The sequence below is a fragment of the Prenolepis imparis genome, unplaced genomic scaffold (assembly GCF_030444845.1).
Source record: "Prenolepis imparis isolate NDT839.2.m4 unplaced genomic scaffold, iyPreImpa1.0 SCAF_8, whole genome shotgun sequence".
NCBI classification, from domain to species: domain Eukaryota; kingdom Metazoa; phylum Arthropoda; class Insecta; order Hymenoptera; family Formicidae; genus Prenolepis; species Prenolepis imparis.
The window spans coordinates 9,900,829-9,917,011 of record NW_028141166.1 but is presented as its reverse complement, the minus strand read 5'-3'; the positions used below and the strand labels follow the sequence as shown (position 1 = coordinate 9,917,011).

The 16,183-nt window shown below is 35.7% G+C and overlaps 1 long non-coding RNA gene across 1 annotated transcript in view; it reads left to right on the top strand.

The window, feature by feature from the left end:
- LOC145939866 (uncharacterized) overlaps positions 1-16,183 on the top strand; it is a 103,734-nt gene that overhangs the window by 72,177 nt on the left and 15,374 nt on the right. The window contains exons 3-4 of the long non-coding RNA XR_014425912.1: positions 903-1,201; positions 1,346-1,389. This is a non-coding gene — a long non-coding RNA (uncharacterized LOC145939866). The remainder of the gene's footprint in view (positions 1-902; positions 1,202-1,345; positions 1,390-16,183) is intronic.

Sequence of the window (16,183 nt, the reverse complement as noted above, 5' to 3'; positions counted from 1 at the left end):
TATTGCCTTGAATGAACAATGTATAAAGAGATATGCACAGGACATTGCGTATACGAAGAATGGTGTTTTCTATTTTCATGAAAAATATATACAAAAGTACAGCAGTGATGCATCTCTCTGATTTGTGGCTTTACTTTCGACTTTATTTAACTAAATTATTATTTATCTCAACATATAACATATTGTGGCTCATACAGCGACTGTCATAAAAACAATCGAACGTGAATGTAGAAATCAATATTTCTTATCAGGTTGCACGACGCGCTGCTCAAGGACGATAAGCATCCGATTATATTCAATTCGTAATGTAATTCAAGCAAAAGATATTTTTCTTTTTTAGTGCCGGCAATGAACCCGCAAATTTTATAACGAAATTGCAGAAAACCGGTGTGATTCTAACAATAACGCGAGACCTTTTTTAATATAGTAGAACAAAACACAAGCGCGCGCTACGCGCGCGCCATTCTTCAATTTTATGTTAAAAAGAATGATATTTAAAATAAAATAATATAGTTTGTTTAAACTCGATTATATAAATATTCATAGAAATCAGTTAATTAAAACGTTAATTTGTTAATTAAATTTTAAAATAATAATATGGTAAAAAATTAAAATAGTAATATGTAAATAATATGTTATAATTGATAATACCTTATTCTTGATTAATATTTTTTGACAGAAATCAGCTGATAACTGTCAAAAATATTATAACACATATTATTTAAAACATATTATTATTTTAATTTTTATAACATTATTTTAAAAATTAATTATTAAATTAACGCTTTAATCAGCTGGTTTCTGTCAAAAAACTAATAAAGCGAAAATTTTTAATTAAATTTTAAAATAATATGTTATAAAAATTAAAATAGTAATGTTTTATTTTATTTTATTTGTTACAGGTAGCATTGCTGATAAGCTGCGCGCGAGTTTGCGAGATTCTCGAGTGTCGAACGGACGTTGATTCGTGCGATTATTAGTTTTCGCATCGTTTTTTCTCATTGCAAGTGCAATGTACGCGAAATACGCGTGTGTCTCACGCGTCGCGTCGGGAGTGCCGTGTAAAGTTTCGCGTATCGGAAATGCCGTGTAAAGTGTCGGGCGATCGTAATTATTCGTATTTTCGCGAGTGTCGTGAGTGCTACCATGAGAGGAGGAGGAGGCCCAGGGAGGCATCGGGCGACATCGGGGCAACTGCGAGGTATGCAAAATAAAAATATTTTTTTCTAAATTACATTGAGATATTTGATCGTTTCCAAACTTTCTAAACACCTTATACACACACATATACACACCCACACACACGCACACATATATGTACATAATTTGAATACTTTGTTTTCAGATCAATGTGTGCTGTCTACTACAATTCCGCCATTGCACGTATCGGTGAGTGAGAAATTATTTATTTCGATAGAATTGAAAGTATTATAACATCCCTTTCTAAAAAAGGCATGTTAAGTCGATTCTCGCAAGTATTGTTGCATCTTTTCCGCGATACTTATTGACTGTCTCGATTCGCATTGTGCGTTATATTCATAGCATCGAGAGACTGTCGCGAAAGTTAGTAGTTTGACAGTTTGTTCAAAATAAAATAAAATTAAATAATATGTTTTAAATAATATATCATAATACTTTAAACTCGATTAATATTTTTGATAGTTATCAGCTAATTTCTGTCAAAAAATATTCGATCAATTTAACATGCCTTTTTAGAAAGGGATCATAATACATACTCGTTGATTTATTAGTCATTTGCGACGCGACTTTCATTTGTCCATCGCTGTTCTCCTATATTCTCCTTGAATCAAGAATCAATTTACTATCGGTATGATCAAAGGAATATATGCGTGAAGGAATAATCAGGACGTTATGCCAATTATTAACACGATAAATACCGCAGTGCATATCTTGCGGGCGACAAATCCTGTGATATAATTAGATATAATAATTTGCACAGAGTGCAATTTGCTTCGCATTAAAATGAGGATCAATATTTAAACCAATTTATGGTCGCGCGCACGCGGTTTGTCGAACGTAGAGCCAAACGCGGTTGTTAAGCACACAACATCGCGTTCGACGAAGGAACACGTGTACGTGCACATTGCCGTTGCTCTCTATGGAAGGCCTCCGACATTATCATCACAATAAGCCGAACCTCCCCTTTCCAATGGGAATAATATGATCGCGTTAAATGACTCCAGATATACACGTTTGGTGTAAGGTACGCCTTGTTGGGTTAATAAAGCGATCTCTAAATCTTCCTCTCTCCCCTTTTATGATATATGTACATTGATGCGGAACGTTGGAAATTCGAAAAATACGCGAAAAGTGGATACAAATGTCTGTTACACGTTGCGATACAGATGACACAAACTTTCCATCCGTTTTCTACAACGAGATATACCGCATCTCGTGACAGCTGCGGAAATTCAACGCACTCGCAGTGTATCACTTTTCAATTATGTGGAACAGGTATAAATTCTCATTGATATCTAAGTGCAATCTCATCGCTCCAGATATGGCTCAAAGTTTATCAAATTTAATCCGACGTTGAATATCGGAGGCAGGAAAATTCTACTTAATTCTAAAATAAAACGTATCGGCAGACGTCAATTTCTGAAGAGCATGAACTTTATCATACGGTTTAAAAGTTTGATGAATCGTTTAGTACATAGTCGACTCTGATTTCAAATACGGTGAAAAGAAAATCAATCGCAAGATGAGGTACAGATTTATTCCTTCAATGGGAAAATTATGATTTGTTCTTGTATACTTTTACGGGCCACGGTTCTCATCTCGTGTCGATCTTATGGAGCGGCCTCGATATGAATCTTTGTAACACTAAACAAAGTATCTCTCCAATCTACGCAAAGCCTTAAAGAAACTTGCTCATTACACTGGCGAGATAAATCAGATCGTCCCGCAAACCGCTCTCACGTTTTTGGCGAGCGAGAACGCCTAAGAGCTCCGACGCAACGCCCTCGTATCCTAAAAGTCGAAAGGGAGATCGATTAAGTGGCATCAGGAGAGTTTCTTTAAAGAGGAAAACCAGGACGTCGTTTAGTGGGGTTGTTGGATTCTCATCGCGGACGAGTCCTCGAGGCAACTCTGGGTACTAAATCTGAAACTTGCGTTACCGGTGGTCGTCTCGAGCACTCAAGGGTGTTTCCAGGATGTTGTACGAACCTCATGGAATAGCAGGACGAGGGGGGCTCAAGCAGACCGAGATATCTAGTCCAGTCGCTCGCTTCGTTAATTCCGCAACATTGTAGACGTGTCTGTCGATACGCACAAACGATTTTATTGTGACTTCCGTTGTATTAAATATATATGTATATATTCATACATACATACATATATATATGTATATGTATGTATGATATATATATATATGTATATATATATATGTATATGTATGTATGACGCGCCTGACAGATTAATCGTGGATCAAATAAAAATAAAAATAGCGTATTCGCGGATGTTGCCCTTTCTATCGCTATAGAAAAATATCAGGAAAAGAATAGAGTATTAAAAATGAATAAGCCAATCATTCATTTAGATTGTTTATAAATAAAAGAAACATTTATAATACTTTAACAATGGCTGAAAATATTGTGATTGACATAAAGCCAGAAAAATAGTGCAAATATTCTTTAAATTGAGATTTTGATTTACATTTATCTCTTCAGGCTATATACCTTCATATACCTTATGTAATGCATAAAAATTACGTACACACAATGTTTTAAAACTGTCTTTACAAATTGCAGTTAGGAATAAAACGTACTATATTTATTAATGCTTGGAATGTTTGAAAGCAAAAGCCGAATCGAGCATCGTTTAACTGGCATTTTCGAGATAAAATAAGTAAAGTAAAAGCTTTTTGAAGCTAAATATTCAAAGTATCGAGAAATTTATATTAAACTGTTTATGCCATTTAAGAGAGAAATTTCTATACACAAAAAATATAATACAAAATAAATATTAAATAAATATTAATATATATAAATATATAAAAATATTAAATAAATATTAGTAATCTAAAGTTTTTGTGTGAATTTTACGAAAGCAAGTATTTTTTGCAATATTTTAGGAACCGTTAAATAAATATTGAAAAAAATTTATATTAAAGTTTTAAATTGAACATATTGAAACACACAAATATCTATATTTTGTTATTATAAAATTAAAGGTGATAATGGAATAAAATGTGTTGAAAATATTTATAAAAAAATATTATGTAGGTACATAATTAATATAAAATGACGCAGTCCCAAAATACATATATTTACATCTATATTTTACATAAAAATAAATGAAATAAACTCGACAACTTGTTAAATAAATTTTTTTCATCGTAATTCCTTAAATTGGCCGAGAAATTGCATAAGACTCCGGATTTAACGCTGCCGGAAGGAAGTCCGTGTCGACGGAATGCGCGTCGCGAAACCGAAAGTCACTGGTAAACAGAGTTTACGAAGCGCGCAATTAGCGTAAATTGAAAAACACCCGTTATCCGGTAGAGAGGAAAGAGGTCGATACCGAGCCTGCAAACCAGATCCACGACGGCAGGTTGCCAGGAAGGTTGTTGACTACCGCCCGGGCGTCCGTTTACGACGGATTAATTCGTCGATAAATGTTTTCGCGACGGCGTCACGAGCGGGGCACCAAGTCGATTCACCCGGAATTCGGAAAGTTGGAGTCGCGAGGGGATGCTTCGGAGAGGGATAGGGTGAATTGCAAAGAGAGGGAGAGGGAGAGTACGTACCTGCAGTAAATCCCAAGCGGACGAGTAGTTTGGGTAATCTCGTAAACGAGAAGTAAGCGCGGCATTAATCCATCCGCGCAGTGTCCCGAATGGAAGCGCCTGGCGTTCCCGCTGCGATATTAATAAACCCTTGTCCTGCTGGAAAATGGCGAAGTTACAGTAATCCCGAGGTGCGGTAACGTGTGCGGACGCGCGGTGTTTGTTGTTGTTTGCCCTACCGCAATCTCCGCGGTTCGCCTCGTTCGCTTCGAAACGAGCCGCGAAATATTCGTCGCCATCTGCGAACGTCCATCGTTTGCGACGTTAAAAAATTCGCGTTGTCCGTGTCACACGTGTGCGTATCCCCTTTTTTTTAACAGATCGTTTTCAGCAACGGGCACAACCGAAAGCTTAGTGGTCGAGAGGAATAAACAAATACCGGCCGGAAGTTTATCGGTGGTGATTAAATGTACGCAAGAATTTTACGGCCGGCATTGAGTGCGTGCCGCTAAAAATTTTGTAGCTACTTTGATTCCGCGGTCGCTTGTCTATTTGCTCTCTTCGTGTAATCGACGCTCTCTGATAGTAGTATAGTTATCGGTATTCGATGAAGTTGTTTTCGTATATCTGGCTCTTCTATCACTGCGATTATAACATATTCATGTACGATTTATCGTCGATCCGTATTTCGCAAAGTATCCAATAGTTTCGGTATTCCGCTAAAATTTCCATGATTTTCTGTAATTTACGTATTTATGTCACGCTAAATCCGTTTTAAATGTATGTAGACTTCACAAATAATATTTGTGCGGTGAGGATTTCACCAGAATTATCATGATCGTAATGACTGTATATGATTGTAAACGTGTTTTCGACGCGACACACTAATTTTAATACTTCTCGTCGAGTAGTTGACCGTACTCAGTCCGCGATTTCATTATCTTTGTCGCTGCTTTTCATATTACCGAGCATAAATTTTGTAATATCTTTCAATTATACCATGATGCCGCTTCTTCGCAATATTAATCGACGACCGTGAAAACAAAGCATGCGCCTAGATGCGCCAGCTTTTCATAATTTTCGAGACTGTCATTTCATTAAATTCTTGAACGCTGTGAATTAAAATAATTTCACGATTTCATTGTACGAAATATATATGGCGTGAGATTTTTTTCCATTGCTATGATTCCCATGAAATTAATTTTCTACTAACTAATTTTCTATTGTCAAACATCGACGCTAATTGTCAAATGAACCAATAATCCCTAACAATTTATATATTATATATATATATATATTTTTATATAATTTATTAGATATCTCCTATGACAAAATGTTACCATAAAAATAAATAAATAAATTTTTAATTGTTTCAAGCATCAAGGCTCTAAAAAGCCCATTTGGTATACGCAAACAAAGTTACATATATACTCACTCTATAAATACTGACAAAATTTCATTTAAATTGATAAATTAAAAGGAAAGTGTTTCCTTATTATTAATAACGCCACGTCTTAAGTGCGCGAGGTAATCTGCAGTTTTAATACTTTTTCAATATTGTCTAATTACAAGGCGGCAGTTCCCCACCCACGAGAAGCGCCATTCGCGGCGACGGCGACATTAATCGCCAGGGGGTTCAAGAAGCACGAGCTTCGCTCGTTTGTGGCGGCATTTTATAATATTCAAGACTTCCGTCTTCCACGCGCGAGCGAGGACGGTGTTCGTTCGTTCTTAACTCTGTTCCATCCACCCGGGCCGACTGATATCAGTGAAGCTAAGCACGCGAATCTCGCGAAACGTGCCGCGGACGTTACAAATCAGCGAAATGAGCTTTTAAGTACCGAGACTCGTAAACGCGAGAGGCGCGGGCACGCTTCCGAAGTTGTTGGCCGACGAAAATTCACCTTACCCTCCCCTCCTCCTTTTCATCCCCCCGTGCATGACCCACTCACCCTAGCTCGCTGTAATATGAATACAAATTACCCGACGTTCTCCGAAACTTTTAACTTGCGCCATCACTTGGTTCTCTTCCACCCGCAACTCCGGTTTCGCTCGTGCTCGTTCGTCTGTCGTTCGAAACCCTCGAGAGAGAAGAGAGAGAGAGAGAGAGAGAGAGAGAGAGAGAGAGAGAGAGAGAGAGAGAGAGAGAGAGAGAGAGAGAGAGAGAGAAAGAGACCACGTGGCCTCCGTGATGTATTCCCTCGGCTAATTGGCCGACGCTTATTGTTTCTCGAAACCTTGCGCGCGCGAATGAAACGCTGCAAGGACGAAAGTTGCCACGCCACCGGGAGCGCTGAAACGAGATTATTCTCGCGGAAAGTTTATCATAGGTTCTCTCGCCCAGCCGGTGACGTTAACGAGGCTAACGCCGTTGCGCCCCTTTTCGTCGTTTCCGTACGACGTCGACCGCTGACAGACTCTCGATCTACGACTTTCTGTCGAACTACGACGACGACGTCGAAGAGTGTCCGCCGAGTTTAATCCTCTCGTCACCGAGGATGCGTGAACGAGAGATAAAGCAGTATAAATCAGATCTTCTTCATTTAGAGAATTTAACCCGCGTCCGGACGACGTGTTTCCCAAACGCAAACAGCCAACGTTGCTTTTTCTCCTTGAAAGGTCGCTTCGCGTGAAAACGTTATGTGTGTACATAAATATATTTTAATGTTACGAAACTAGAGTAATTTTTAGTCGAGAAAACAATTCTCTCAAGTTAACATTTTACGAGGGATATAACAAACACTAACGTCACTTGGATGAAAGTTCTTGCATTACTTTGCTGTAGAATCTGGTATTAACTCTTTACGGCTGCAATCTAGGATATTCAAGATATTTCGACACATACTATATCCCAAATATCCCGGTTTTAGATCACAAAGGGGATACGAAGCAAAAACATTATTCACAAACGCATACTACCTTATTTGTTAAAGGAATTATAATTCCGAAATTGTAATTCTCTCTCTCTCTCCCAAATTGCGTGACTCTCCTCTCTCTCTTATACTTTTTTTATTTAGCAAAGATTCAAATATATCAGAAAAACTGCACGTTACTACCGCAATTGCAGGTAATTTATCTTTTAGAATTTTAGAGCGACACAAAAACTAATATAAATTCTATAGATTTTTCTTTACATTAAATAAGAATTTATCTTTCACGCATTTTTGTTAATCATTCATAATGAAAACAGTATAATTAAATGTTAATTTATTTATTGCTAATTGATTGCTTTAATCTCAAATTTATTGTGCTCGAAAAATAAGTTTAAAAAATAATTGAAAACGTTATAACATGCTTAATATTAATAACATTCATTGCTAATATACCATACATCCTATATATTATATTAGGGCTGATCGTTATAAATATAATCGTTGCAGCATTTTTTATTATTTTTTAAGCCTATTTCGCAATAAATTTAAAATAAGAGCAAAAAATTATCAAATAAAATTTAATTATATACCATACATCCGAATTTGATTTCTCATAATGGAGGATTGCTAAAGATTAATGAAAGTCTTTCAGGCGAAATAGAGTCAGATGGCACTTTTGATAACGAATTAGTTCAGCAAATTCTAGTATAATTTTTAGTACAATTTAGATATTTTATACGGAAACAATGAAATAACGTTGAAAACTAGAGAACAAATGCATTCTCTTGTATTCGTGGCACGGTCGTAAATAAGTTTGTACACGTGCAAGTAGAAACTTCAGTGCGCGGCACAGTGTAAGTGCACTTCGGCGGAACCTATGTACGGTGAAAGGGTTAAAATCGTGTGTCGTGAGCAGACTTGTGACTAAATTAATTATTCTTTGTACAAACTGCTAGAAACATCGCGTCGCTTGTAGAAGTAACAAGTTACAAGTGACAAACGCGAGGCTAACGAAAGAATATTCACGTTTGCCGATAAAAGAGAGTATAATTTTAAAGTAAAAAGTTATATACACACACAGATATACACACATATATATATATATAGACACATACATAATATATATATTTTATATAATGAAAAAATTATATTGAAAAAACACGATATATATATGTATATACTATAATGAGAAAAGGTTGATATTGTAATTTAACAATGATGAGGAAAAAATAATTTCGTTGAATATTATAATATAATTCACAGTAGAAGCTATTGTCTATATATATATATGTATAGCTAATACTTCCATCAAAGGATTCAGCTCGATACGTTCATTGTACGTTAATTAATATCTCTGATTCGCATGGAAAAGAGGCTACCGATATTAATTGAGCTTAACAATAGATATTTTTAACTCTTATAAATCAATCCGTCCTTTCAATCGGTATCTTTTTTTGTAAATGTATGTCTATGCGTATTCATCAATCACCGGCTTTCTTCCTCTCTCCTCAAATTACAAGTCTCGATAAATAATGAAAGCTCTTTGAAGTTTTACGAACTTCCCGATAGAAAAGCGTGACATATATATTTGAGCGAATAAATCAGGACTTAGCTTCGTGAACGTCTCGGTAACGAGCAGAACTTTCCTTCGGGAGATACATCAGAAAGGGAGCTTGGCTGGTACGCTTCTTTTTTTCCTCCCGCCCTCCACTGTTTTCCTGCTAAGACCCTCGGTTTTGTCTCGTTCGTTAAATTCTTCCCTCGCGAGAGACCGGCACGACGTCTCCGAGCGGAAACGATGTCAACGATACTCATCTTAATGCCTGTTGAACCGGAAGTACAGGCAAGAGAGCGCCTACGCCCTAGACCCTCCAGCAAGCAAGCGTAATGAAAACGTATATTGCGACGAGAGAGGAATTCGCCTGTGCATGCACCCGCTCTTCGTTTCCTTCAAGAATCTTGAGATTCTTTTGCGTTAACAATTTTGTTTTGTACTTTAAAACATCAATTACCTCGAAACATCATTGTTCTAAAAAGTTACTAAATCCTCGTATAGCGGTATTTTTATACATTTATAAGATGTATTGAAAGAGTTAAGCGAGTAAAAAGATTACACACATTATTTGAACAATTTGTCGTCGATTTTTGCATAATAATGCCTTAGCATTATCAACTTTTACGATTTATACACAATTGAAAATCCAGAGATTTTACGAGATTTAAGTTTAGAAATGCGTGAATAGAATCGAGAACGAGATTAATATATACATATACGTTTTATCACATTGTACCGTAGGAAAAAAATATATTGAACCACACGACCAATTTATGTGCCGCAATGCGTGCACATTTATCTTCTAGTTAATATATGCGTACTCACCTGTGCTGTTGCGGATTCTTGGAAAAGGGGGTAATATGATTTACGGTAGACGATTCCGTGGGTGGCGCCGCAGATCAAGAAAACGATACTCAGGCACAGCATTATTATCATCTGAAATATATATTTTAACAGCCGTTTAGTACAAAAAGAAATATTAACAAGTTACTGTCAGAAAGAGAAAATGAAATATGAGAAAACAGTGTACTATTAGTCACACAGTCATCTGCAGAGAATTTCCAATAACAAACATTTTTCAAATATTGTTTCAAACATATATATCATAATGTTATACTTTTAGATTATATATTTACGTACAGCAACTGACAATAACTTTCCATTTTAACAAAAACAATAAATATAGCTTTATTAATTTTGCTACTTCCATTATTTTTTAGTATTATCCAAGAAAAGTTCTTCTAAACAAGTAAACGATCTTATTTGAGTAAACAATTAAATGCTTTACTTGAAGAAAATAAATTTTTTTATATTTTATAATTTATCAATATTTCCGTAATAATATCTGTATTAATTTAACCATCACAATTCGCAGAAAGAATAGAGCGTCCAGTGCCGGTAATAAATGTGAAAATATACGAATTGTACATCAAAATTCCAAGTACGAATTTACATGTACGTAGAAACAATTACTTCTGTGATGCGATCGCCTTTCACGTCGATGTACAACATGCTGCAATCGTTAGTGGGATTAAAGAGCGAACGAGCGCAGAAATTTCTGGGGATTTTCACCGTAACGCGACTGTTTATCACGCCGTTAAAAATATAGCTAGGATAATACGTCGGTGCAGCAATTGGATTTATATTCATCGGGATAGCAGTGGTCCGGTTTATCAGCGACACGAGGGCACTCGTGCAGGGATAAATGGGTTTTTCACTGAGTAAGTGGAAGGGGGATCGCGGCGAAAAGGTTCGGGGTAAAGTCGCCAAAAGAAAAAGGAACGGTAAAGAAAGAAATAGAGCGGGACAGTTACGCTGTTTCGATCGATGTCATCGGATTCGGGAGGTTGCGACTCGCAGAGCCGGTCTTTGACGAATTTCCGTATCGCTCGGTTAAATCGGACGCTCGAATTTTGCGGTCTCTGTGACGAGCGGCTTCAGCTGTCAATTTTGCAAGAGACTGTCGATCGCTTCGTGCTGTTCAGGTACTACGAATGTCGAGTTTCAACATTTTACGCAGATTACACAGACCGATCGGCGATCTCGTAATCCTACATCATGTACATGCCGAGCAGAGTTTAAAAATATAGAGTATTTGAAAATTTATACAAAAAAAGCTATCCAGTCCTAAATTGTATATGAAAATAATATTAAGGTAGAATATTACAAACGACATATATTTGTAATTTGTATGATCTTATTTAAATAATTTTAAAAAAATTTAATGAACGATTTTTGCATTATTCAATAGAATATAGAAAATAGATAAAGACAATTAATATACATCTTTTAAAAGTATCGTAAAATTAATTTGACATTTCGAGAACTTCCTAAACTAATTTGTTGTTTGGAAATGAACGGATTAGTCGCCAATTTCCCGGGAGAAATTTTAGCCTCGTCGATCTCGGGCGGCGCTGAGCGCCAACATATAATTCCTGAGGAGCTTTGGCTCGAAACTGTTTAATTCAACGTCGTTTACGGAAGTATTAGAACTTTTCAGGTGCATTCGGTCTAACAAGGTTGCAACTTTGCATAATCCTGTTGTCGATGAGGAGCGCCTACCACATACTAGTAGGGAAACGAATGAATAGCCGGGATAGAAAGAACGTAAATCTATTGTGCATTGATTACGATAAATTAAATAAAGGTGTTACAGTATTTCCTGCTATTACCATCCATTATTTGCGTTTATAAATTTATAAGATTAATCAAATAAAATAAATTTTAAAAATTAATTAAATAAAATTTAAATTATATTAAAATATATAAACTAACGCAAACAAGAATTTAATTAAAATCCATTCAATTATATTTTGAACATATTAAATAAAGATTTGTTCTCCGATTCACACAGGATGATAATAAATTTTCAAATATACTATTAAACTGAGCGTATACCTGAAAGATTTATTAATAGAAACCAATTAAATTATACAAGTATATTGCTAAAATGGACCACATCGCTAGAACGTAATTTAATTAAAATCCAATATTTCTACTAAAATCTCGCCTGTTTTTTTTTTAATTCCATTATTATGATATCAATTATTAAAATAGTGATGTCGTATAAGATTCAATATTCGTACGTGGACTTATGTGTCTAGATCATCCATTTATCATGATTTTAGCATCGAAAAAACTGACTTCATGAAAATTTATATTTTGCAATCAGCAAAAAGTTTTATTTATCTTTTTATTACAACGCTTTTCACATCCGCTTAAAAAGCATATGTCATATGTCAGTGAAATATTGGGATGAGAAACTACATTAATGATTTGTTCATATGCCATTGGTTTATGATTTTGATGTATCAAACGTTATATTGTTATATATATATATATAATCTCTCTCATATATCTCATTCACTGATGGCTAAACAAGTCATGTTTTTTGTAACAATTATACAATAACATTTCCACATATTGACTTTTTAATGCACAGTCAGAATTTATTCGTTCATATACATATATATATATTTTTTTTTATACATATATATATATATATTTCTCATTTCGTTTAATCTAATCGAATATAATTACGCGCGCGAAGCGAAGTTATATTATTTTTTATAATAGAATCTTAAAAATTGCAACGCATGCATGAAAATTATTATTGCAATGCATGTATAAAAATAATAAATATTTATTAATTATGCATAAAAATTCAACATTTAAATCTCTAACAGAAAATGCGATATAATTTCTATGCAATCAATTTTTATTCTTTGCAATTTTTAAGATTTTATTATCAAAGAATAGTATAATTTTACTTTGCGCGTGTAACTATATTCGTTAAATTAAACGAAATGAGAAAAAAAATATATAGAGGTATATATAGAGATATATATAAAGATACACAGATTTATATACATGTAGAGAAAAAAAAATATATATATATGTATATCCTCCATTTGTATCCACGTCAATCATGAGTTATACGGCAAAAGGATTCGTTCGAAAGAGTGCGATAGAACTATGTATTCAGAGTGAAGCGAGCATTAACCATGTGCCAATGCGCATAAAATGCCCAAGAAGGCGCACTTCTCAAGCATAATGCTAAAAGCACTGCAAATGTTGACACTTTTCACTTGGCATGTCTTTCACGTTGGAAACGTCGCTCGTTCGTCGCCAAGTTCCGGAATCGTGTTTGGAAATGCATTGCGCGCATCCAATTTCCTTTTTTTTTTGTCTTAACTAATTCTTATATGCCATCCAAGGCTTATATACAAGATGCTTTATCTCCAATTTTCGGAATCTCGAAAATTGCATATTTCAGAATATGTTAAAAGCACAAGAAATAATCTTAATAAAAATGTCTAGTTGTCGAAAACTATACAATTTAATTAATTTTCTTTGAGAAATCTTATTAAAATCTTATTTTTTAAAAATATTTTTTATTCCGTCTTCAGAACTTTTCAAGATATGTAGATGTAGCCTCGAAATTTGAGGTGAAATACTTTGTATGCTTTTGAGATTATGAAATTTTTCTTTCGACGTAATAACCATGAATTGCATAATTGTACAATACACGTGAAGTAACACCAGACATCGTCCGTAAGCATGATAAATGCAGTGAGCATTTATCATCCAGATTAGAAGATATAATATTTTCTCTTATTGTTATATAGTAATAGAATAAAAAAAATATATAATTTCAATATATGCAACTAATATAGATATAATAGAGTGAATAATTTCTTTTGTACATTAACCGTATTAAAAAGCGTATTAAAATTTTATTATACAAAAAATATGAATTATATTCAGATTTCTATTTGATTCAAATTATTTAGACAGTTTTAATATTCAAAAAAGATATCACTCATTTATACAATGCTTTCCGTACTTCTATTTCTCTTTCCTTCGATCAACCGACTGAAAGCACAGCTCATGTCATAATTTAATTTATAAACGACTTGCCAACCAGCCGCACGGAAGTAGTAAATTTCTAAATGTTGTCACGAAAGAAGGAGAAATTTTTTAGCAGAGTATCGGCAACAGAGTATGGCGATCGGATTCGGAGTCAGTGAACACGGAGAACTTCGTTCTGTCGATGCTCCTGTAAAGTGCACCAAAGATGCATGAAGCGGTTGTCGTGTGCATCGGGAAGGAAAAGTTTGCGGAGTTTTCTCGCTCGCGGGCGTGACGAAAGAAAGGTTACAGACGCACGGTAAACACACAGAAGTTACAGATTTATGTATAGCTGCGGTTCAACTAGTTGCAAGAATCTCTCCGCGTTTTAATACGCCAGAATATCCTGACAGGTATATCGCGACTTTCGACCGTCGACAATTTACATTAATTGGTAGATGCAAAGGAGCATGGTATTTAATCGCGCGCTTCTTGCACTGCATTCTTGCGCTTGTGTATAAATGCATATAAATTCGAGTTTTGCGGCAATTTGTCGTGCAATTTACGGCTGCATCTCGAGAACATCGTAGTCTCCTTCTTACAACAAATGATTACGTATTAACTAACGACGAAAATACACGCGAGCGTCGACTCTCACATAATATCCGCAATCTACCATCTGTTCTATATTCATATCGGCCGCTGCAAGCGCATATTACGCAGATACATAGATTTTCATGATACATACATCAATGTCATCTAAACGATAACAAAGTTGTGATTGTAGCTGCTCTATAACGAGAAGCAGTAGTTAAAAAAATATTAGTGAAATTTGACATGGCCTTAATGATTCGCGGGGCGCCATTATATCGATGGATCGATAATCCGAATTCCAATGTGATACATCTCAACGGGTTCGCATTGTTCTCGCCTGTGCGAAGGCAGATTAGGGACAGCAGATGGCGAACACAAGTGGAACGCGGGGGTGGCTAAGCTTTCACTGCATGCGAATCCTTCCCAGCTTGCGGTGAAATTGTGTTAACTAAACATGTCGCTATTAGAACGGATCTGAGTCACGAACCTCTGAATTAATTCTCATAATCCTAAGAATTAACTAAATAATTAAGAGATTGGCAAAAGAAAATCAGAAAGAGTTATCATTAAAAAAAAACAGCATTATATTTACATGTATGTACGTACTGTATATCATATATAGATATTGGCATATTTTTAAAAGAAGTTCAAAAATATAATTGTGATACGATAAAAAGCAAAATATAAATGCATAGTCCGAATATTTATTTCTATTAAAACATAGCGTGTAATTAAAAGCTTTCATATTCAAAATTTTGTATCGTCAAACTAAAATAAAAAGAAAAATTTTTCCCAAAAATTTCACATTTAAATGCGAGAGCAAAAGTGATAGGGAAACCATTTTCAGCGTACCTACACTAAGAGAAGCAAGTTAATGTGTGTCCTCTTTTCCCACAACAGTGCATTCGACTATTATCCTATCGCGCTTACACACAGCACACATATAGCGACGCATATATACCGCAGCCGAACGGCGAATCGAACGCATTACATATGCTACGATATCGCAGCACGCCAGCCATAATTTCCGCGGTCGGCCGGTAATTAGCTCTTTACCAATTTGTCGAACATATTACCCAGTCATCATGCCCGTCTATTCCTACGAACGTGGATCGTGGGGCTCTGGATAAAGAGGAAATTACTCGTTGACGGAAGCAATAAGTAACGCACGCGCGCCAATCGATATGTCATCGACGGATCGATTCCATTATTTGCCCGGCGTGTCCATTATTGTTGGCGCGGAACGGAAAACTGCTTTGTAACTCGCAGCTATGCGACCGCCGCGGTCGGAAATTTTTGTCGCTCTCCATCGACGACGACATCGTCGATGCGGCGCCCGTCGCTATTTCACGGCGCAGGTATTTTTTTGTTTTGTTTTGTTTTGTTTTAACGACGCGATTAAAAGAGAGATTCCGGGAGAACACACCGACAAGCGCGACATGTATCCGACGTCGAGGGCCCTGTGCGTGTCATCGATTTTGTCATTACTAAAGGTGACACCGATCGGAAGACTGCCCCCACACTCTTTCGACTCATCAACTAGAACGGAGCTAGAATTGA